A 22843-nucleotide genomic window follows, 5' to 3' on the forward strand; every position below is an offset into this window, starting at 1 on the left:
TTGTTAAAAACACAAACTCTGGCCTGTAGCTTACAGCAGAGCCTAAGGCAAGCATCAGAAATAAAACTAAACTATCTGTAAATGATAGAGGGTTAATCATAATGTATTACTGATAATTTTCGAATGTAAAAGGTTGGGGGTGATGGGCATAAGAGACAAGATAAAAAGTACAGCATAGGGAATGTAGTTCATGATATTGTCATAACGTTGTATGGTGACACCTGCTAATTGCACTGATCATGGTGAGCAGTGCATAATATATCGAACTGTTAATTCACTGAGTTGTATACCTGAAACTAATATAACATTGTATGTCAACTATACTTTGATTAAAAAAAAACCCAAAACAAATGTGAAAGGTCTGGTGAGATTTCATAATAAAAATAAAATATGGAAAAGAAAATTTGGTTGTTTCTATTATATGAAAATTGAAGATAATAAAGCCAATCAAAAAGGTTTTAGAGAAAATGAAAGAAGAAATTAGCCTGTTTTCAAAGGAGTTAAAGTTATATCTGATGTATAAAGGTAGCTGAACAAAATTTGTGTAGAGAAAAAATCTTGAGATACAGCATACAATAATCCTGAGACATAATATAGCAAGAATGTACCAAGAATATCAAGTAAAGAGATTTAGGATGTCTGAAGTAGGGCCTAGAAAAATGTATTTTTGTAAAACTTCATGGGTAAGTCTGATGTGCATACCTAGTTGAGGACTACTGGCCTAGAAGATGCCAGTATATAGAATAAAGTAGTAAAAGTTATGGCCAAGTAAGTGTTTAAAGTAATAACTGAAATTATAACTGGCAATATTATATTATTGTCTAATATAATTGAGCAAAGTATTGCCAGCACTCTAATAAGTATAGGAAAGCCTAACAGAGCTATTTCATAAGAGATTTGATTGTTGTTTTTCTGGAGAGGAAAACACATTATGGATAGCAAGGACATTGGTGTATCTTTAGGGACTTCCCATAAAGCATGTGATTTCTCAGATATTCATATTCATAAAATTTACATATGCAAATTCAACATAGTGCAGGCTAAGCATCTCTTCTGATTTTCCAGTGTTTTTTTGTGCAACCCTTATTGTAACCAAATTATTTCTAGCATCTCATTTTATAATATAAAAGAAAAGATCTCTGTGGTTTTCAAAGAACCTCTAGGAAGTCTCCAAATAGTTTTAGTTATAAAAACATATCCTGGAAATTTTTAAATTTTTTTCATATTCAGAGTCTGAGTTTGGGAAGGCAAAATTTAAAAAGCTGTTAGAAGATTTGAATGTTTGAATAAGATGGGATCCAAGAAGCTACACTTGGTTATTTGTTAAATCAAAGTGACAGGGGCGCCTGGGTGGCGCAGTCGGTTAAGCGTCCGGCTTCAGCCAGGTCACGATCTCGCGGTCCGTGAGTTCGAGCCCCGCGTCAGGCTCTGGGCTGATGGCTCAGAGCCTGGAACCTGTTTCTGATTCTGTGTCTCCCTCTCTCTCTGCCCCTCCCCGTTCATGCTCTGTCTCTCTCTGTCCTAAAAATAAATAAAAACGTTGAAAAAAAATTAAAAAAATCAAAGTGACAGTAAAATATCTAAAATAAATATGGTCAGGAATACTATTGAATAGCTATTTCATAAATGAATTTTTGTACTTTTTCTCCCTTTAACTAATAAAAGGCATAGTGAACTCAGTATTAAGTGCAGAAAGTATTCTGTTACAACACAGAATTTTGGCTATCTTGGAGGCACACAGAGGTAACAATAACCTTTTACATTGTAGGCAAAGACATTAGTAATCCAAGGAAGCAAACCCATCAAGGTTGAGTGGATTTTAATAATTACCATAACTTCTTTTCAGAGTCAGGTGTTACCAAACAAGACAGACAAAAGTCACATTTTGAGTTTTATGTAATTGTGGCCTCTCATGTTTCAGAACAACTGACACTTTAAGACATATCTCAGAGATCTGCAAGGCCAAACTAATTTCATCATCATCATGACCATTATTTTTATGTTGTTTTAACATGTAGCACATCTCAGATTGCTGTCCTCAAATCAATTCCTATATCTGTTAAAAATTTATCTGCTTTAGTTTCTAATGTGGTTTCAGTATTCAATATTCACTAATATGTTATTATGTAATAATATATAATAAATATTATATAGAGTAGCTCTTTACCATCCTCAATAAGTTCCAAGAATATAGGAGGTAAAAAAGCCCAAGAAGTGCTGTTTCAGGACAAAACTATTTTTGAAAAAAAAGCATATACACAGTTGTATTTATCGGACACTGTTGTTCCTAGTGTAGTCTCTTTTTTTGTTGTTAATGTTTATTTTTGAGAGAGAGAGAGAGAGAGAGAGAGACAGAACATGAGTGGGGGAGGGGCAGAGAGAGGGAGACACAGAATCCAAAGCAGACTCCAGGCTCTGAGCTGTCAGCATAGAACCTGACTTGGGGCTCGAACCCACTAACAGCGAGGTCCTGACATGAGCTGAAATGGGACACTCAACTGACTGAGCCACCCAGGCATTCCTCTCGTGTAATTTTAAATACTCATTAATGATAACTTTTAACCTAAGTAATTCCTATTTCACAGAAAAAGAAAAACTGAGGGGTGGATAACTGAGAACTTTATGGCATACACAAACATGTTAGCAGACTACCAGACCTCATGAATATCCATAATACAACTTTCTGAAACCACACACATTCCATGTACATCTTTGTAAAGTGGGGAAAATGAGCACATTTGTTAACATGGCCCAAAGCATAACTATTTTATAGCATACAAAAATGAGAACATTACAGACTTAAATTATGCTTAGCAATCCAATATTTTTATACTCTTTCTTAGGAATTATCTGGGCATCCAATAATTATACATTAATTAACTCAATAGCAGTTTAATATTTTGGTAACCTAAAGATTTGGGAAATTCTGTTTAAGCAGATATATAACAAAATATAATTAGTGTTGAAATAAGTTTGCCAAAATAATGATTCAATGTAGTCGAATAGAAATTTGCATTTTTTATAATATAAATTTGCATGTCTATAACCTTAAACATTATATCATGTTAGCTTATTTGTTCAGTACACCTGCATGAGTTTAGGGAAGAAAAGCCCAGGGAGAATAAATGTATGCTTGTATTATATTTAACATTGATAAATAAAAGACAGCTATATATATTAAACCAAATGATAAACCTAGATAAGTGTGCTAAAGATTGACCTTACTCATGTGAATTTGAATTCTTTAAGAAATTTTTTTTGACACCTAGCCCACTTGAAGTTTTAGAAGTTTAGTTTTCTTATTTTATAGGACTTTTGGGGATATTCACTTTATGTACATATCTCTATAAACCATTCAGAACAGAGATCCTTTATTAAAAACTTTTTTAAAAGACTTTATTTTTGAGAGGAGATTATGATTCACAACAAAATTGAGAGGAAGATACAGCAATTTCCCATATGCCTCCTTCTCCCCCACATGTATAGCCTCTTCCATTATCAGCATCACTCACCAGATTGATGCCTTCTATGCCATACCAAGGATGGACATACATAGAATTATCATAATGACCCAAAGTCTGTAGTTTTCCTTAGGGTCCACTCTTGGTGTCGTACATTCTGTGGGCTTGAACAAATGTCTAATGACATGTATTCATCATTATAATATCATACAGCTGTTGTCACTACCCAAAAAATTCTCTGTGCTTTGTTCATCTCTCCCTGCCATCCCCACCCCTAGCAACCACTCATCTTTTTATTTTTTCCATAGTTTTGCATTTCCCAGAATGTCATATAGTTGGAGTCATAAAATATGTAACCTTTTCAGATTGGCTTCTTTCACTTAGTAATTTGCATTTAAACTTCCTCCATGTCTCTTTATTGCTTGATAGCTCATTTCTTTCAAGTGTTGAATAATTTTCCATTGTCTGTATGTACCACAGTTTTCCATTCACCTACTGCAGGACATCTTGGTTGTTTCCAAGTTTTGACAATGATGAATAAAACTGCAACAAACATCTGTGCAGGAGTTTCTTTAATTTATGAGACTTTGTAATCTAGTTTATTGAAACTCCCTAGAGATAAGGATATGATTCAGTAACTTAATAAGAGGACAGCCTTTCTGAATTATAGGCATAATAGATTCACAAACACCAAAAATTTGGGTTTTTTTTTTTTAGGTATACTATATATAGTGAACAGATAATAGAGATATGTAGGGAGTTGAAGGTGAAAAGTAATGCTATATTTTGCAAGGCCTTTTTAGTTGTTTTTGGGTCTACTCTTAAAAGAAATGAAAAATTTTGCCAAATACTGAATAAATGAACGTAACCTAGGCGATTAACACGTAGCAAAGGCTGTCTTGAAGTTATCTATATAATACATTTTTGTTTGTTTTGCAAGGTACTGGTCTGGCAGCATAAGGTTGTAAACAAAAGATGTATAGTCCTTACCTTCCAGGAAGCTTTCCTTCCAGGGAAAGGAAGATCAGGCTAAGAGTCAAAAGTGAACTATCATTCTGTCTTCTACTAGACAGTAGAAGACTGACTTGAATGTATGACTTGAAGGAAATAATTCTTTCTCTCTGAATTTCAGTTTTTCCCTGCATTCATGGGGATGCAGGAGCAAATCGTTGTTTGTTGTTTTTACAGTATTCACTTCTACATATAATTGAAACAGAAGGCTAGGTGTAATAAATGCCCTGAAAATTACTAACAATGTAATGTAGAAAGTCTGTGAAGGAAGACATTACACACTTAAGGAAGCCAAGAGTTTAGTGGTTAGTAAGGAAGAGGAGATAGTAAGTTTAGACTGATTTTCCCAGTGGTGGCAATATGTAGTGTACTTTTTGTAGCTTTTGATTAAAAGGCTTGAGGAGGGAAGACCATGTTTACATAAAATAGCAAGAAGCCATTTTAAAATGAAAGATTAAAGATAGAAGCTAGGAGTTGATTGTTTTTATAGCAAGAATTAGCAGAGATGGCAAGATGACAGATACTACTTGCGTATACACTATGCGTTATTTTTTTCTAATACTAGACGAATAAGGATAACTATAAGAAGTTCCCAGCTCGGAAAGACCTCACAGTCCAGTAGAAGAGACAAAATTAAATTGATCATGAAACATACTGTATTGTGTTAGGATACTAATACACAGGCTGTAAGTATGAGAATGCATCACAACTCCAAGTGGAAAGTTTAGCTTTGGGCAGTGGTGATAAAGTGTGCTTTCCTCTTTAAAAAAGGTGGAAAAAATGCAGGACAGATGGCAGGGGCTGGTTTGGAAAAATACAATATTCTAGGAATACTCAGTGTCAGGAATGTTGAAAGCACCTTTGTTTCTTATATCTTCTTTACTGTCGTTCCTACACTGAACATGACTTGAGGAAAAAGGAGTAATGGGATGCGAGAAAGGGAAGTTTATCCTGTATATTTTGCGTAGGTCCTGTCTACAATATTGCCTTTTGCTTTACCAAGATTTATTGTTAGCTGGAACATATAGAACAATGGCAGTTAAACTGGTATGCTGGAAGAGTGTGAATTTTCATTGATTATTTTTGGGATTGAAGGTTGTCAGAGACCAGCTTTTAGGGTACCACTGAAGAGAAGGCAGTTTACAGGTCTCTAAGCTGGCAGTAGAAGGATGTTTAGGAAGAGAATATAGTTGTGGCATCAGTTTCATGTTCTGATTGTATTCTGAGATTCCTTTTGAGATGCTGATAGTTAGGAGGAGTGCATGGTGGGTGATCTTTAAGCCTTATTCCTTGACCACTGAGTATTTTCCTTAATGTGGTCATCTTTTAAAGGATGACTGGAAGACACTACTATATACATATATATGTGTGTGTGTGTGTGTGTGTGTATGTATATATGTATAGTTAGGGTAACTGAGTATGGCACCCTAGTACATTGGAAGACACAATAATGAATGTCATGATTTGATATTGGAGTAGAGTGATAGCATGAGACTTTAGAATTTTATTTCTTGCGTTAAATTAGAAGACTTGTATATACATTTTTATGGTATAGATTGGAGTTTGAATTTTGTCAGTTCTATGCCTTGTTCCATGAAACAAGTATCCTCTGCAATGGATGACATGATAGTTACTTCACAGGATTCAGTGCAGGGTTTAAGGTCTGTACGAAGCCCTTGGGTGGGCATTCAGCAAATGAGAGGACATGATCAAATTTTCTTCATACCATGTCCCTGGCTTTCCCAGGTCCCATTTCTTATTTTTGCGTGTGGCAGTTCTGTTTTTACTGCCCATTTCCATTCTTTTTTTTCTTTCATTGTGTCCAATTTTACTTACTCTTAAATCTTAGCTTGAAAATTAATTCTTCTTTGAAGGCTCTCCTGACCTCCAAAGCAGCCTGTCCGCACATCCATAGCTTCTTGGGTATACCTCTATATTCTACAGTTATATTTCCTTTTTGAATGTGTCTATCTCCGTGTATGTGTGTGTGTGTGTGTGTGTGTGTGTGTGTGTGTGTGTGTGTGTATTTTAAGTTTCAAGGGCCAGAATCTTCTCATTTTTCAATTCTAACATCTAGCACAGTGGCTGGTTCATAATATGAATGAATGGCTTTTGAATGACTAGATAAATGAGTGATAGACCAAGGGAAGTTGAATAATCTCATGATAGGTTATCTTAACCTTAGAAAAATAGGAACAAGATAATCTAAGAGAAATGGATTTAAGAATAGTATGGAATATTAAATTTAGACAGATTTCACACTGATGTTATATAACAGAGATTCATCAAACTATGAATGGAAAGATGTGGCTTAGCAGAGGGGTTAGTCATGAAAATTTAGCAGCTCCATGACGATTTGTTCATGATGAATACCTGACTTGTGTGCTCCTTCTCTCTCTTTTTTAACCTTTCTAGAGAAGGTTAAAAAAAATTAAAATTCAAAAAAAAATTTGAAATTCAGCATATGTTGACAACATAGTATGTGCTTCCATGCTAGGTGATAAAAATGCATTTAGAAATGCTTTGAGAAAAGTGCACATATTACATGATAATTCTAAATTACAACAGTAATAAAAATTCCATAAAGCAAATCTTGGGAGGAATTGTCTGGAAACAGTTTGAATGACAGTTCTAAGTGTGAAGAGTAGTGAGAAACTATATATTATACAATAACAGAAAAACATATTAAATTATAACCCTTCAGCTGTATTTTCATAGGTCTTTTACAACTGCAGGTAGCCAGCCAGTTAGCAGGTCCCAAAACAAATATACTCAGCACCATATACAATTTTCTTTTCATGTTCAGTGATGTCTCATTTTTAGTCTGCATGGTTTAGGAAGAATGCCTGTTCTTTATTAAAAAATTTTTTTACACATCTATCAAAGAAGAAACACAGCTGACCCTTGAACAACATGGGTTTGAACTGCACAGGTCCATTTATATGGAGATTATTTTCAGTAAGGTTCAGCACTGTAAATGTATTTTCTCTTTCTTCTGTTTTTTATAACATTTTCTTTTCTCTAGCTTATGTTATTGTAGTATACAGTATGTACATCATAAGTAATATATAGTAATGTACATCATACACTATAAGTATAGTATATACACGTATATATTACAAGTAATATAAAGTATATAATGCATATGACATGCAAAATATGTGTTAACTGACTGTTTATGTTGTCAGTAAGTCTTCCAGTCAATAATAGGTTATTAGTAGTTAAGTTTTGGGGGAGTAAAAAGTTATATGTGGATTTTCTACTACATGGGAGTTCAGTGCCCCTAACCCCTGCATTGTTCAAGGGTCAACTGTATTTCTTCTTTTAATGATTTTAAAAGGATTTGGTCAGAACAAATAAAGTCTTTTATGATTTGAAATTGAAGTAGATTGGTAGCTGGATATTCTATAATTTTGTTTCTTGCATCAGTTATAAAGAAGATGTAAATTATTTGAAAATAATATATTAGATCTGAATATATTCACAATAAATGTTTAAATGCAGATATTTAAAAATTAGAAATTTTTTTTGCTTGTTTGGACTTGATTATGTCATTTTTAACTATTCAGTTGATCACATCAGACACACAAGAAATAATTGCATTCTATACCAACTATTGTTTTTCTAAATGGGAAGGATGAAATGTCTTATACCAATTTTTGGTGTGTGATGGCTACTTTTTAACTGCCCTTATAAGCGTATGTATTATATATGGACACATATTTCTAAGGTAAATTGATTCCTTAATTTTTAATTAAGTAAAATTTTGATAAGAGATATGATTGATATAAGAGAATTATATGATGCTTGCATATACTTTTTTTCACAGTTCAGTATTTTATTGGTGATCTAACTAACCCTGAAATATCAATTACTTCTTATTTAATTTGTGTTTTAGATACAGCATTAGCTTTTTTGTACATTCTTTTGTCTAAAGAAGAAGCAGAATAAAACATTATAAATAACTGGCAAGCATGGAGGAAGTACCTAAAATTAAATTTAAGAAAATCACCATAATTATGTCTTTCTCTCTATCCATCTTTCTTTATATACACATGATTGTTTCTTTTGTAGATGCAGTATTAGAATGCTTGAGGCCACATGAGATCACATTCTTACTTTACCTGCATATTATCTTCTATTTTCCACTGTTAAAGTTTTAAAATTTTATTGCAAACAGAGAAACTAATTTGGAAAAATGCAAGCGATATTTTAGAAATTTGCTTAATAGCTGAAGTATTTATTAGCAAATGGCAAGCTAGCAAGCTTGCAAAGCTAGCAAACTCCTATTGAAAAGAGTATTTCTGCATACATTTTAGATAATAACATTTGAGCCCCTGAAAAAATGACTTTATTTTTGTGCTTAAAGGTGCATAAGTTTTATTTTAATGAGCTCTTTAGAGGTGAGGTTTTTATATTTATTTTTATGGCAGTGTTAATTATTATATTCTAATTATGCAAATGATTCAGACCCATTTTGGCACATCAGGCATTACTGGGCAGCCTACAGAAATGAAAAAATAATAGATGATGCAGATTGAAAAAGGTAAATGTGGTTTCACAGAAAATTACTTTTTATTGTGGCAAAAGTAAATCTGGAATTAGTTCTATAAGGGGTCTTGAATCTTTGAGAGAACAGTTGAGAAATAATTTTTTCAAAGTGACATAACATAGGCTGAGGAATCAGAAGTAATTCTTCCAAAGTCAGGAGAGGAAAACAGTATATAAATATTATATAATATTTAAATATAAAATAATTTTATTTATTATGGAAATAAATATTCTAAAATAAATCATATAGAAATATAATAATATTTAAATATAAGATATAAGAAACATGAAAGTCTGCCAGTTCAAAATGTTACATTTCAAATTTTCTTAATTTTTAGTTGAAAAAGTTAAGATTAGTTAACTGTGAAACAAAATATGGAAACAAAAGTAACATAGTTTCAGATGTTACTTGAGGGAAAAATTAAAATTTTTCAAAATTGACATAAAGTCAATATTAATTCACATGGAATATGTTACTTTGAAATAATCTTGCTTTTTATAACTGTATACTGCTTTAAAAAATAGTTTTGGGGAAATTTCTTTTTTATGAATTGGCGTAAGTTGAGTGAGGCTTGTAGGTTACAAGAATCCGTAACAAACCATAAGTTGCCACCTTACCTTTTTGTTCGGTTATTTCCATTTTCCCTCCCCATTTCAGTACATTATTAACAGATGATAAGCTCTTTGAAAGTAGTATTCCCAGGTTGTTTACTAATGTTTAAAATTTAAGCCTAAAATACGATTTTAAGTAGATATAAAAAGCATTTTACTACTAAAATTTTGAAGTTTAAGACATATTCTCTACTAGCTGAAAGTGTTGAGCTTGATCAACATATGGTACTGGCTAGCCTCATCCCCACCCGTTCTTTTGTTATCTTGTTATTGTTGTAAGGCTTAATGACAGTTGTAAGCCATAGTTGTGGATGTGGGGGTTAGTCCACCCTGGGGAGAAGAGGAGGAAACAGCAGTGTGGATTATGGAAATATGGATTGATCTAAAAAGAGACCTCTTGTAAAAGAATGGGCTCAAAGAAAAGCTAGGAAAAACTGATGAAAAGATGATGGAATATGATGTGAAAATGATCATTTGAAATCTTTCCTTTCATTCCCAGCTGCTGTGTTTGGGAGAAAAGGAATGCATTTGTATGTTAAGGGAGAGCTAAAAGAGGCCAGATGAATAGTATTATTTATTAGATATATTTTCATTTTGGGTAAGATAAATTATGTGCATTTTAATAGACTTTGCATATGTTAGGCTTTTTAAATCTTAAAGACATAATGTTAGGTATAATATTTCATAGAAATGTTTCAAGTAGTACACAACACTTGGTTAATGTTTGGTTTTTTAAATAGATCTAATTTCAAAAATTAACTTGATGGTTGTTAAAAACTGAATATTTTAACCAATTGTGATATCCTATTTAAATATTCTATTTAAAATATTAACTATTTTTTCTTACTATTATAAATTATTATTCAAATGTATAGTTACATGTTAATTCATGTACATTTTGTCTAGATAAGTGATAACATTGCAACTTATCTTACAGTAAGCTAGTACTAAGTGATAACACATATTGTTGCCCCTAGCCTATTTGACCAGAAAAGACAACAATGCAGTCTAGTGGTCATTTTGGTGAATGCAGACACGAGGTCCGTGTGGTTTTAACTAGTTTCTGATGTGCTTGTGTATAGTGAATGAAAACTTGTTGCCTGATTCTAAAGTTTGGAAAAAGTTAGATTGAGAAAAAGCCTGAAAGCATAGAAATGAGGCATTAGGAGGAGGAGGAGCATATTTTGAAGGAAGGATGGGGTTTTCAATTTTGGATATGTCCCGTATTCTGGTAGGGATGTCTTCTAAGTAGCAGGAAACCTCTGACTGGAGTTTAGGAAAGGATGATGACATGGTTCTACACAGCTGTTAAGTAGATGACCTGGGTTTTGAACCTCTCATTCTGGCTAGAGAGCCCAGACTTTCATCCACTGTGTTTAGCAGTAAGGTTAGATTCCCTACCGAGACGTGAAGCCTAAAGACAGAAGCTCTGGAGAACACTGATGGAGAAGGCTTATGGAGAAGGAGTCATGAAGCAGCTCTAAAAGAAATGGTACTCATGGGAGGAGATCTGGATAAAGTGGAAGAAGACATCTCAGTAAGAGACTTGTAAGCAAGAGTGGTTATGGAGAAACCTGGGCTTCCTTAGGTCAAGGGGAAGATCACTTTCATTTTATAATCCCAAGTGTTTTTTTGCTTGGTAGATACTGAGTAAATGCATGTTACATGAATAAATGAAATGTGACACATGGCAGAAAAGTCAAATTTGATAAATACTGGGAAAAACGTTATTAGATGAAGAAATTAGAGATCGCTGGTGGCAGCAGCTGAGAAGAATCAACGATATGAAGTGATGGAGGGGAGCCTGGGTGGCTCAGTCGGTTAAGTGTCTGACGTCAGCTCAGGTCATGATCTCACAGTTCGTGGGTTTGAGCCCCGCGTGGGGCTCTCTGCTGGCAGCTCAGAGCCTGGAGCCTGCTTTGGATTCTGTGTCTCCCTCCCTCTCTGCCCCTCCCCTGCTCATGCTCTCTCTCTGTCTCTTAAAAAATGAATAAGTGTAAAATAATTTTTAAAATGATTAAAAAAGTGATGGAGACTTGCTGAAAAGACATCACACTTTTAAGAAAATTTTCAGTGAAAGATAGAATTATTCTAGGTGTACTTTTGAGCTGACCAAAGGTTGAATCTAACTTCACAGAATTTATTTTAGTCTGACTTACAAATAAGCCACTCCTGTTTTTATAATTACTCTTGGTTTCCATATATTCCAATACAATAACACGTTGTAAGGAATATATAGAAGGTATGAGATAATTTATTCAAGAGAATTATTTCTTCTTAACTGAGAAAGTTTATCAAATGACTATATGTAGTGTCTGGTTTATTGAGGCAAATCCTTTACAAGAGATTCAGGAAATTGTGTTTTCTCTTTAAGGTCATTTATGCCAAAGTGGACTAGACTAGGAGTGATCAAAACTCATTGCTATTTGGTGAGGCCTGTTTGGTGGCTTTCTGTGTGTGAAAAGAACCAGTGTTCACAGTTCAATTTCTCATAGAAAGAATTTTCTGCATTACAAGAACTAAAACCAAAATTGGCACCTTTACTTGTAATCTCAGCAAGAGGCCAAAGATTACGTCAGCAGGGAGTGTGAACTACATTTTTATTCCAAGAGGTGGATGTTCTGTAATGGGTGGGGTGGAATAAGTTTGCAGAATAATAATAGCTCATAATATTTTTGTTTAGAATTTCGAGAAATATTCATTCAAAAAAAAAACTCCACCATGACTTCAAGTTTAATTGTAGTTTGACATATTAAAGATTATGGGCATGTACATTTTTTATAAAAGAAAAATCTTGGATAATTTAAGATAACCTAAAACACATGGTCAGAGCTCCAGGGGTCTTGATTTATAGTCCTGCCTATTGACTATATCTGAATAAAGTTTTATTTTAATTATTAAGTACTTAGTTCTTGCTTTAGATTGAAAGGGATAAAAATGTCTAGCAAACTTTATTGAACAGAAAAATTAAAGATACAACTGAATCCAGGGTGTTTACTCTCTGAGCTACAGGTTTCCTTGTCCATCTGACCATATACAGACAGCTTTTTTTTTTTAAATTTTTTTTTAACGTTTATTTATTTTTGAGACAGAGAGAGACAGAGCATGAATGGGGGAGGGTCGGAGAGAGGGAGACACAGAATCTGAAACAGGCTCCAGGCTCTGAGCTGTCAGCACAGAGCCCGACGCAGGGCTCGAACTCACGGACCGCGAGATCATGACCTGAGCCGAAGTCAGCCGCCCAACCAACTGAGCCACCCAGGCGCCCCCAGACAGCTTTGACCTATCTACCCATTTTCATACTTGAGCCCAAGATAAATACTGTCTCAACACTGACTCCCTCTGTTACAATTAACTTTGTTTAACTTCATGCTGCTCTTGTTACTCTAGTATTATTTATTTATTCCGGTATGACCCTTGTTCTGATATTTGACAGTGATTTTGTTTTAGATTTTAAATAATAGGATTCAAATTTAATTACTTTGTATTTTACTCCTCTGGAAGGAAAAAAAATCAACTTAAGCCCTTATTTATAAGTCTTTTATTTGAAAGGAGTTAGATGTATGCTTTTACTGTAAATCTGGTATTCTCAGTAGTAATAAACAAGTGTAGGTAGAAACAGCATTTTCTTTTCTCTCTTTTTTTCTCTTTTTTGCCTCAGAACTTAATTTGAAGGGCCTAGAACAACGTAGGGCAGGAAAGACTCACATTTGTAATTACATATTATCTCATTTTCATTTCTCCCCATGATTCCTTCATGTCCTGGCCCCCTTTATTTTTTCATACACCAGGTTGAACTTTGTTTCTGAAATATTAATTGTATAATCTTAATTCTTTATAAATATGGGAAATATCCACCATACAGAGACCAAGTGGGCATCAAATTTAGGCATCTGCAGATTATATGTTGGAACCTCCATGAAAACAAAGTGGAAAAAAAATACATATGATGGAGAATACTGGTTAGAAGCTTTAGCCTGTGAGATCAAGTCCTGACTCTAGCATTTGCTAGCCATGTGAGTTTGGACAAGTTACTCCGTCTCTTGGACTTCTTTTTTTGTTTGTTTTTCCCCCACATATAAAAGGAAACAAAACAGAAGTTGTAGGGATGAAATGAGGTAATATATGTAAAGTGCTTAGGTCAGAACCTGGCACAGAGTAAGCAATTATTTTATTATATTTTAATTTAGAAAAAGAATCAAATAAGAAAACACGCAGACTCTTAACTCATATTTCCTTGAACTGTCTGCCAAGGCAAATTTATTCTGATGATGCTAAAACAGTGTTACTTAACAGGAGTTCAACAAGTTTTTTTTTTCAGATCATGAGTGGTGTGCCAGGCTCTGATTAGGCATGAGAGGAGCTCCAAGGTTGAATAAGCCCCCAAAGATTTTAGAGATTCTTTTATTTCCATTGATCATGGTAATTGTAACTACTAGAACTTTCTGGTTTGCTACTATCTTCATTTATCTCTGGTTACTGAGGAGTGACATATGGTGATTATAATATTAGAAGTGGTTAAACACTCTATAACCTATATCTTGAAATAAATCTTCAGGAAAATAAAGACATGATGTGTTTTCATCATTGTATGAGAAAATTTACCTAGTTGATGGCCTGGGGATATTATATTAGAGTATTTGTTGAGAGGAGCATAAAAATATGAAGAATCATGTTGATCCTTCATAATGTTGGAAAAGAGAACAGTCACTCCTATCTCTTATTCATATGTTTTAACCAGCGCCATTTCCTTTCTTGGTCTTTATGTAGGCTAGATGCTATCTCTAAAGCACCAGACAGTTTATCTAGTCCCCTCTTGATGTCTCCATCTTTACTCCCGTATGTATCTTAATTTTGTGCCCTTGTCTGCATTGCTGCTATAACTGTCTTATTTCAGGCTGCCACCACTCACCTTGATTATTGCAGAAGTCTTCTGATTTCCTAGTCTTCAGTTTTATCCTTTTTAAATTTATTCTACACAGTGTAGCCAGTGATCTCTCTAAAATTCAAGCCCAGTTATGTCTCTCCCTTATTTTAAACCCTTCAAAGCTTCCCTATTTTTCTTAGGGAGAGTGAACCATGATTTACTGTCCAAACTGAGATACTTATTTATTAGGTGTTTTTGACCCATGATTTTTATATGGCATGATGCAGATCTTAAGTGTACAATGAAATGAGTTTTGGCAGATGCATACACCTGTGTAACCCACATTCCTTTAAATATAGAGACTTCTTAGCACTCTAAGAAGTTCCTTGCCACCTTCTGGCTACTCATTGTATCCCCTGACCCCCCCCCCCCCCCATAGCCCCAGGCTACCACTTTTCTGATTTCTATTAAAATAAATTATAACTTGGATACCTTTGAGAGTAAAAGGGGATGCTATTGATAATTTTTTGAGAAGATATATGTGAAGTTGTTATGGGCAAACCAGGAGGAATGGTTTCCCTACTCTTTGCCTTAAGTCCATACTTCTTAGTTTGCCTAAAAGCATTATAAATTCAGCCCCCTGCTTATTTCTCAAGCTACATTCTCTTACTATTTGTCTAAACTTTGTCCTTGCTGTTTCTAATTTTTAGACTTTTGTTTTGTACATATTCTTTCCTATGAGGGAAGACCATTTTTACCTCTTTTCTGCCTCCCTCTTCTCATTCTATAGCCTGGCCAGTTTCTCCTTCTCCCTTCGTTTCTCTACTTAGATAGGATTTTTTCCCTTGGGACTTTAACCACACTTCTCCAGAAGCACCACTCTCAGTTTGGTTTATATGTCTCTCTTCTAGACTTCCTGGTATTTTTCACTTTTCCTGCCAATGCTCTTAGTACGTTATAATGTGATTGTCTGTGATTCCCATTCACACATTAAATACTTGGTAAATGAACATATATAAACATATTGGTAATTCATATAAATAAATTCACATGGAGTTTGCCAGTATGTGAGTACTGCTTAGACTATACCCTTTTAAGTAAATGGTCTTCATAGAACAGTTTATATTTTATAATTGTGTAACTCTAATTTAATTCTTCCAAATAAAGCCTCCAAATAGCTAAATAGACAATTAATTATGATTTTTCCAAACTTTAAAAATATACCATGATTCACATTTCTGCTAGGTGATTTTACAGACTCTATGGACTTTCAAGGGAAAAAGAAATAATAAATATACCATTGCTCCCAGGATATAATACCCATCTAGAGGTATACTTTTCAAACATCTCAAAGTGTACAGTCCCTGATAGATGCTTTAAACTAAAGATTCTGTTCTTTCTTAAAGAATCAGACAAATGACAAGATTCCCATCTGGTGTGTCACAAGATTCGCTGTCTAGGGAAAATTAGCAGTTCAGGCATAATTCTGAACTAGGTTTAAGGCAGGACCAGGAAAAAAAAGGTAATTAAAATTTACTGCTCTGGAATATATCCTTTTTCTGGTTCTCCTCTGTAATATAAAAATCAGTTCTCTAATGTGGGACCCTCACAGTGAATAGAGAAGATGTCATGAACATCATGACAGGAGGATTATCTGCACACGGCCTAGGTATGAAGAACCACAGAAATAATATGAATCAAGAGTCTTGCCGGACTGAAGAAAAACATACAATCAAGATTAACAAAGAACAAAGAGAGATAGCACTATTAAAGGGCAGTGACGGAAAGAGAGGATGTATTTTCTGAGGGCACCCTTAACAAAATCTTTGCCAGAAACAAACAAACAAAAACACAACACGGTGTCTTTGCCAGGGAAAGGCCTAATCTGAGGTTGTAGAAGAAAGCCAGAGATAGTTTTATTCCTCAAGTTGGTCAGTTCCTTACCTAGAATTGTTAATTAATCTTTATTATGTGGATTGATATATAAGTACATGAAACAGGAATTTTATTAGTAAATCCTCCTTAAATGAAAAATGTCTGTTGGCATGATTCTCTGAAGATAGTTTTAATTCAAAACAAGTACCAATGTGGCAGCCCAAAGTAGGCTCTTATAACATGTTAAAATCATCAGATGTGCACATGGTATGACTTTGCAGGGTTAACAGAGTCTGCTTTTATTGTGGCTGGTTGTATAGAAATAGTAGAATATATTCAAGTCTATATCTACATATATATACCTATCCACATGAACCTATATTAAATACATTAAAATTTTTCAAAGGAGGCAGATCAATTATTCAGTATAATATTTGTCATCGTTTTAGGTCTCAGTATGCTAATGTTTTGGCACAGGTCATTGAACACAGGACCTTAATGTTGCAGTTACTCAGTAAATATTTGTTGGAATTCATATGATGTGTAAGAGTTCTTAAAACAAGTAACTAATTAATAAAAGAGCTAAGAGTTGTTAGGAGGTTTTTATATGTCTGTCATTGTCTAATCATTTATGTGGATTTCTGTTTAATCCTCACAGAATCCTCCTATAAATCCCCAAATAAATCCTCAGTCCTACAAGATAGATAACTTCTGCCCATTTTCCAGATGAGGTAAATGGAGCACATAGCCAATATCTTGTGGAGCCAGACTTTGAATATTAACTGCTTGATTCTACAGGATGGCGCCCTTGACTGTGCTTTTCCATCTAACGTGCGTGCCTGCGTGCCTATGTGTGCCTGTTTTGTAATGATCTAATCGTAAGTCTCCCTAGGTCTGAAATTCAGGAATCCTATTTCCTTTACCCTACACAACATCTAGCTGTGGATTGAAGTCATGGTAGCTTATAGGTTGACTGACATAAAACTTGTTTCTTCCTAAAGATTGAAGTCCTTTCCTGCTCCTCTTAATTCTCCTCATCTTGATTTAAATGACTGCTTGATACTCACTTTTAAAGGCTTTAGTATCTGTAAATGCAGATAAATATTATAGGCAATGTTCTATTTTATGTATTTCCTTTGGTCTAGAAAATGTTACTAGTTAAAATAGGGGTGAATGAACAAAGAGGTATTTGTCGGAAAGGGGTGAGACGTTATATGGTTATTAGAAAAGAAAGGGAGTCTTCCTAAATGTTTTATTCTTAGCAGTGTATAATTGTTACTCAAGTCCTTTATTAAAAGGTAGAGTTAACCTAGGGATAAAAATTTGAAGGCGATTTTTAGTAGTATTTTTGACAAAGAAACTTTGGAAACCCATTTTCATATATCTAAATGTACGGTTTTCTTTCACAGCTTTTAAATGCTTCTCTTAAATTAATGAGGGAAATATATTATACTTTTTATTTGCCAGGAAAACTACCTTTCTCATTGTAAATATACATATTTTTATAACATCTCTCTGTCCTGCTTCGAATCTCGGCTTTTTCATTGGCATTGGGTTAAAACTAACATGATTGCAGACTACAGAGGTCTCTTCATCCTTCAAACACTGATTGTGTTTCCACGGCACAGTTATGTTTAGAGCAAAATGTATTTCCTCCTTGGCAGTTACTTAAATCTTCCAACAATAAAAATTCATTTTTAATTTTTGAAAGTGAAAAATAACTTGACCTGAGTTCCCAGCCTACATAATTTTAGTGTCAGAATTCACAGACATACTGTGCTTTCCCTAATTTAAGGAGGAATGATGAAAGAGAAATTTATTTCTAACTGAAATACTACATAAAAGTAAATACCAAGAGAAAAATTCCACAGTGGGTTCATTTATTCTGAGGATTATTCCTTGGCTTAAAGTTTAAAATACATTCTCTAAATTTAAACAAACTTCTTTAAAAACATGAGAAGATGGTGTCTAAAGAGGCTATATGTATAACTTAACCATGTTAATATAATTTTACCTTGTAATAAAACGCAATCTGGCTTGACCACCTTGTTAGTATAGCTGTATTTCCCTTGCAAATGTAAGGCATCTTGTGGTGCCCCCATGAGTTTGCTGCGGGGCCCTGAGACATCTCTGCGCACAGTGTGGGAATCTCTGTTCTGCTCTATGCAGCCTGCTTGTGACTGAACAGCTTAGTGCATGCTTCTTTTGAGAAAAAAAGTTGATTTCCCCCCATGTAAAGCACAGATTGAATTCATAGTATTAATTAATTTTCACTTATTTGGGGACATAATATTCAAAATTAAGTAATCACCTTTTTAGAATTCTATGGCCTTGGTGAAAAATTAGAATTGACAAATAGCCCCCTTGTTGCTACAGAATGATTTTGAAAGTGTTACTGAAATGAACAAAATTACGGATATTTGAAAACTGTTCTTATATAATATTGTGTTATATTTTTCCTGAGAGCTCTGTTATAAATTTAATTACTTGATTAAAATTTTTGTAAGGAGTCTTAAGAAAGAAAATATGATACTCCAGCTTCTTTATATTAAATGACATGCCTCGTGGTTAGCAGAAAATGAGTAAGTTTGAATTTTGATTTTTTCTAACTACTCCAAGGCTAAGCTAAGCATAGACCACCATTTCCCTTGCCAGTGATTAGTTTAGGAGCGGCTCTGACCTTCTGGCTAATTAAATATAATGGGAAAGTCAGCCGGTGGGGCTTCTGGGAAAGGTTTCCTCTGATAAGAAGAGAAAACAGAAAGAAATGCTTCTTTCCCTGGACACTGCTGTGTCTTCATGTGGTGTGCTGAACTCTGGCAGCTTATTTCGTGACCATGAGTAGAGGTAGCTGAGGACAAAACCAACAAACTCAGGACAACAAAGCAGGACAGCAGATTCCTGGATCCTCAAAGAGGATGTTGAATTAACCTGTCCTGAACAAATCTACCTTGTCATTTTTGCAGTGAAAGAATAACTATTCCTTATATATTAAGCACCCTACATTGATACAGTTAGTCTTATTTCTTAATTATGGATGGTATTCAAACTAAGTTAAAGAGTCAAGACCCTTATGGCCCTAGAGTGTGGGTGATCAAATGTATTTTGAAGGACCTTCCCATTTGATTCTTAACACTTTATCTTCTAATTCTTACTGCCCTCCCATTGAGGACCTCTGGAAGAAGATAGTTATGAAATTCAATTAAGAGGACTTGAAGAATGACTGATTTTATTTGGGAATCAGGAAAGGGAAGGGGTCTAGACAACCACCATGTTTTGGTTTGGGTAACTGGGTAGGTGTTGCTGCTGTTCTAGGTGGTAAGGACTACAACTAAAAGAATTACTTCAGTTTTGCATATTCTGAATTTGAGGTGTCAGAAATTGGTACTGCAGAGTAGTTAAATATATAATCCCTGAGTCAGAAATATCTAAACTGCAAGACGATGAGATTTGGTAGTTGTACTGGAACCATGGGTGAAAACGAAATTGCCTTGGCAGATACACCTTATTGGTGTGGAAGAGAGGAGGTGTAGAACCTTGGAGGCAGGGGAAGAAGTAGTGGAGAAAGAAGAAAAACAATTAGTGATGTCAACAATGACATGACTCATTTCATCTTAGATTCTTCTCTGAGAAATTCCAAGACATTTGTAATTATTGAACTTTCATCAGGAGGTAGACTCTGCATATTTTAGTTTTTTCAAAAAGTAGATTCTTAAATGCTTTTCCCCCTTTTATTTGATTAATTTGTAATGTTGAACAGTAGCGTTGTGGGATGAAGAGTTAATAAACCCCTCTAACACTAGCAGTTTACTCTCTTCTCCTTTATTTGACTGTACAGCTTATTAATACAAATGTGGGATATAGTACCAAAAACACCCACCCCAATGTATAAATTTTCATCAGTCCTTATTTCCAGTCATTTATAGGACAGCAGATGTGTTGTTTTTAGGGCATATGCATATATATGTGTTATGCCCTTTGTATTTTGCTCTTCATAATTGTATATTCTACTTCATTCTTTTTGTTATTACTATTTTTAACACTTAACATTTTAGTCAATGTGTTCTTTTTATATAAAAATAAAATATATTTGAGAGATTTAAGATGATCTGGAAAACTCAAATAATTTTTCTTGGCCAAGGAAATCAGGTATTGCCTGAAAACAAAGCCTGTAGAGAACAGAGAAACAAAACTTTTGAAGAGTATGATCTTAAATCTTTTACATAATCTATGGATCCCAATTCAGAACTGTGCGTGTGTGTTTGATATCAAAATCACCTTATGATGGAAATATCAGACTTTATGAACACTTCCAATGCATATAAAAGTATAATTTCCAATTAACATTATTGCTGAAAGGACCCCCCCAAAAACCCATTTGCATGTATCTTATTCCTCCCTTCAACTCTCTCTCACTCTCTCTGTCTCTCTGTCTTTTCTTTTTTAACTTCAGTTTGAATAGCACCTGTAATTAAGGAAGAAAACCGAGCCCTGGGAGCTAGGTAGGACTTTCAGCTATTGATCTGTGTAAACCCAGCTTATACTGTCAGGGGAGAAACAGTCAACTGCTGAGTTGCTTTGTCACTGACATAAGCTGAGAGAGGATTTTTTTGTCTATACTGTTTATACACTAGTCTATAGACCTGCTGGCTGGTTGAATTTTAAAGAGTGCGGAGGTTTAAAGACTTGTCCCCTGAGGGATGCTTCTGCCAGTTGGGAAGCGAGCTGAGGCTGTTTTGCAGAAGTGTGTGCCTGTGTGTTACGTGTAGAAGGAGGGAGGGGGAGGGTGTGAAAGATTGAGCAACTAACCGGGAAACATTCTTCTTAATTTGAGTCTTAAAAAATTGATGGGAAATATATTACTACTTTGGGTGTATTTAGAAGTAGACAGTGAGTTTGAAATATCTATATTGTTACAGAAATTATATGAACTTTGTAGGGGGGATATCAAAATAGTGTTCATAGGCGTAGTGAATACGATAAATGGCTTCACTTTTTGTAGCAAGACAAGGATTAGCAATGGTCAAGTGAACTGTTTTCAGTTTTAGTAATTTAAATTATTTCAAGTTTAGCAGCTCTTTTAATTACATGTAACAGAATGCTTTCAATAGTAAAACAGCTTTTTCTAAATATGGGGTCTGTGCTCATATTTTTAAAGGTATGTATGCGTTCATAAGCAAACCAGGGTACCCTTCCCTAAAGGTAGAAGGTTGCTTTTTTACATGATGCTTTTCTTTCTGCTTTAGCGTCATAAGGCTCTTGAAGCTTTCATAGGTATTGCCATTGGAATTTTGCAATGTGATGTTATTAATTAATACCTCATTGTAGTCTACAGGTTAAAAGAACTTAATAGATTCTACTTTAAAACACTCAGTATTATGTTTCTGCAGAGGATTTAAATATTCAGATATTAATATTTTCTCTGGACGCAAATTTTATTGGTAAAGAGGTGGTAGTTTTGATGGGGGTGACTACTGCCTGAAGATATTTGCTCTTTTTTTCTTTTTGATAGGAAACATTCTCCTAAATCTCTGCTTTGTCTTGTAAAGTTACCTGGCTTTGAACTTATATGATGTGATCTTCAATTCTAAAGTTTAAGTTTAGAATCAGAGTTAATTTTTAGTTGTTTTTCATATATAACAAAATAGATCTTTCTCAGTTTTTTGCCAAGCGTCCATTATTTGTATTTTATTATGATTGTTAATGAGTATGACTTCCAAAAGCTTTTAAAATTATTTTATAATGACTATAAAATCACTGCAGGTTTCAAAATCAATAGGTTATTTTCTGTGCTCAGTTAAAACATTGATTTTCATATGAGGCAATTCATAAACAAAAATGCATAGAATAGAAGGTATGTTGTTTTAAATTTAAAGGCTTATTTTTAGATACGCATTTTTTTTAAAGAATGTTATTTGAGATAAACTTGATGTTACTCTTGTTGAATTTACTGAGAGAAACATATAAATGTGTTTCTTTAGCCATAGAATGTCTTTTTTTTTTTTTAACCATTTTACTATGGGACATGTAGCGTTGTTTTACCTCTCAGTAATTCATTCTGCTGCCAACTTCATTCCCTTTTCTCTGCCTGCATTTTAATTGAAACAACATTTATATTTTTGAGCCAGGATCTGTCAGAAGTCCCTGTGGCTAGTCTGTGGTACAAGTAGCAGCAGACGTAGCTTACCCATATGGTGCGGTGCTTCTTGTAAAATCCATATGGCCTTGTTGAAGGGAATCCCAGCGGGGATGTGAAGGGTGTTAATACCCTTCAGGCCAGGCCTTTCCCTCCTGGGGCTTCCGTGGCATTGTCAGTGCAATCTGCCAAAGCACCAACTTAATTCCTTTTTAATAATCAATTATTTTAGTCTAGGAACCTGTGCTATGTTTCCTAAGGAAAAAGAAAAAAACAAACTTTTTTCCTCCCTAGAAAATGTCTCAAGAAAAGTTTTAACTGCATCTTTTA

General features: G+C 34.3%; 1 protein-coding gene across 2 annotated transcripts in view; it reads left to right on the top strand.

The window, feature by feature from the left end:
- Positions 1-22843, top strand: part of DENND1B (DENN domain containing 1B) — a 257800-nt gene that overhangs the window by 81109 nt on the left and 153848 nt on the right. The window lies entirely within an intron of this gene.

This window comes from Acinonyx jubatus, chromosome E4 (assembly GCF_027475565.1).
Source record: "Acinonyx jubatus isolate Ajub_Pintada_27869175 chromosome E4, VMU_Ajub_asm_v1.0, whole genome shotgun sequence".
NCBI classification, from domain to species: domain Eukaryota; kingdom Metazoa; phylum Chordata; class Mammalia; order Carnivora; family Felidae; genus Acinonyx; species Acinonyx jubatus.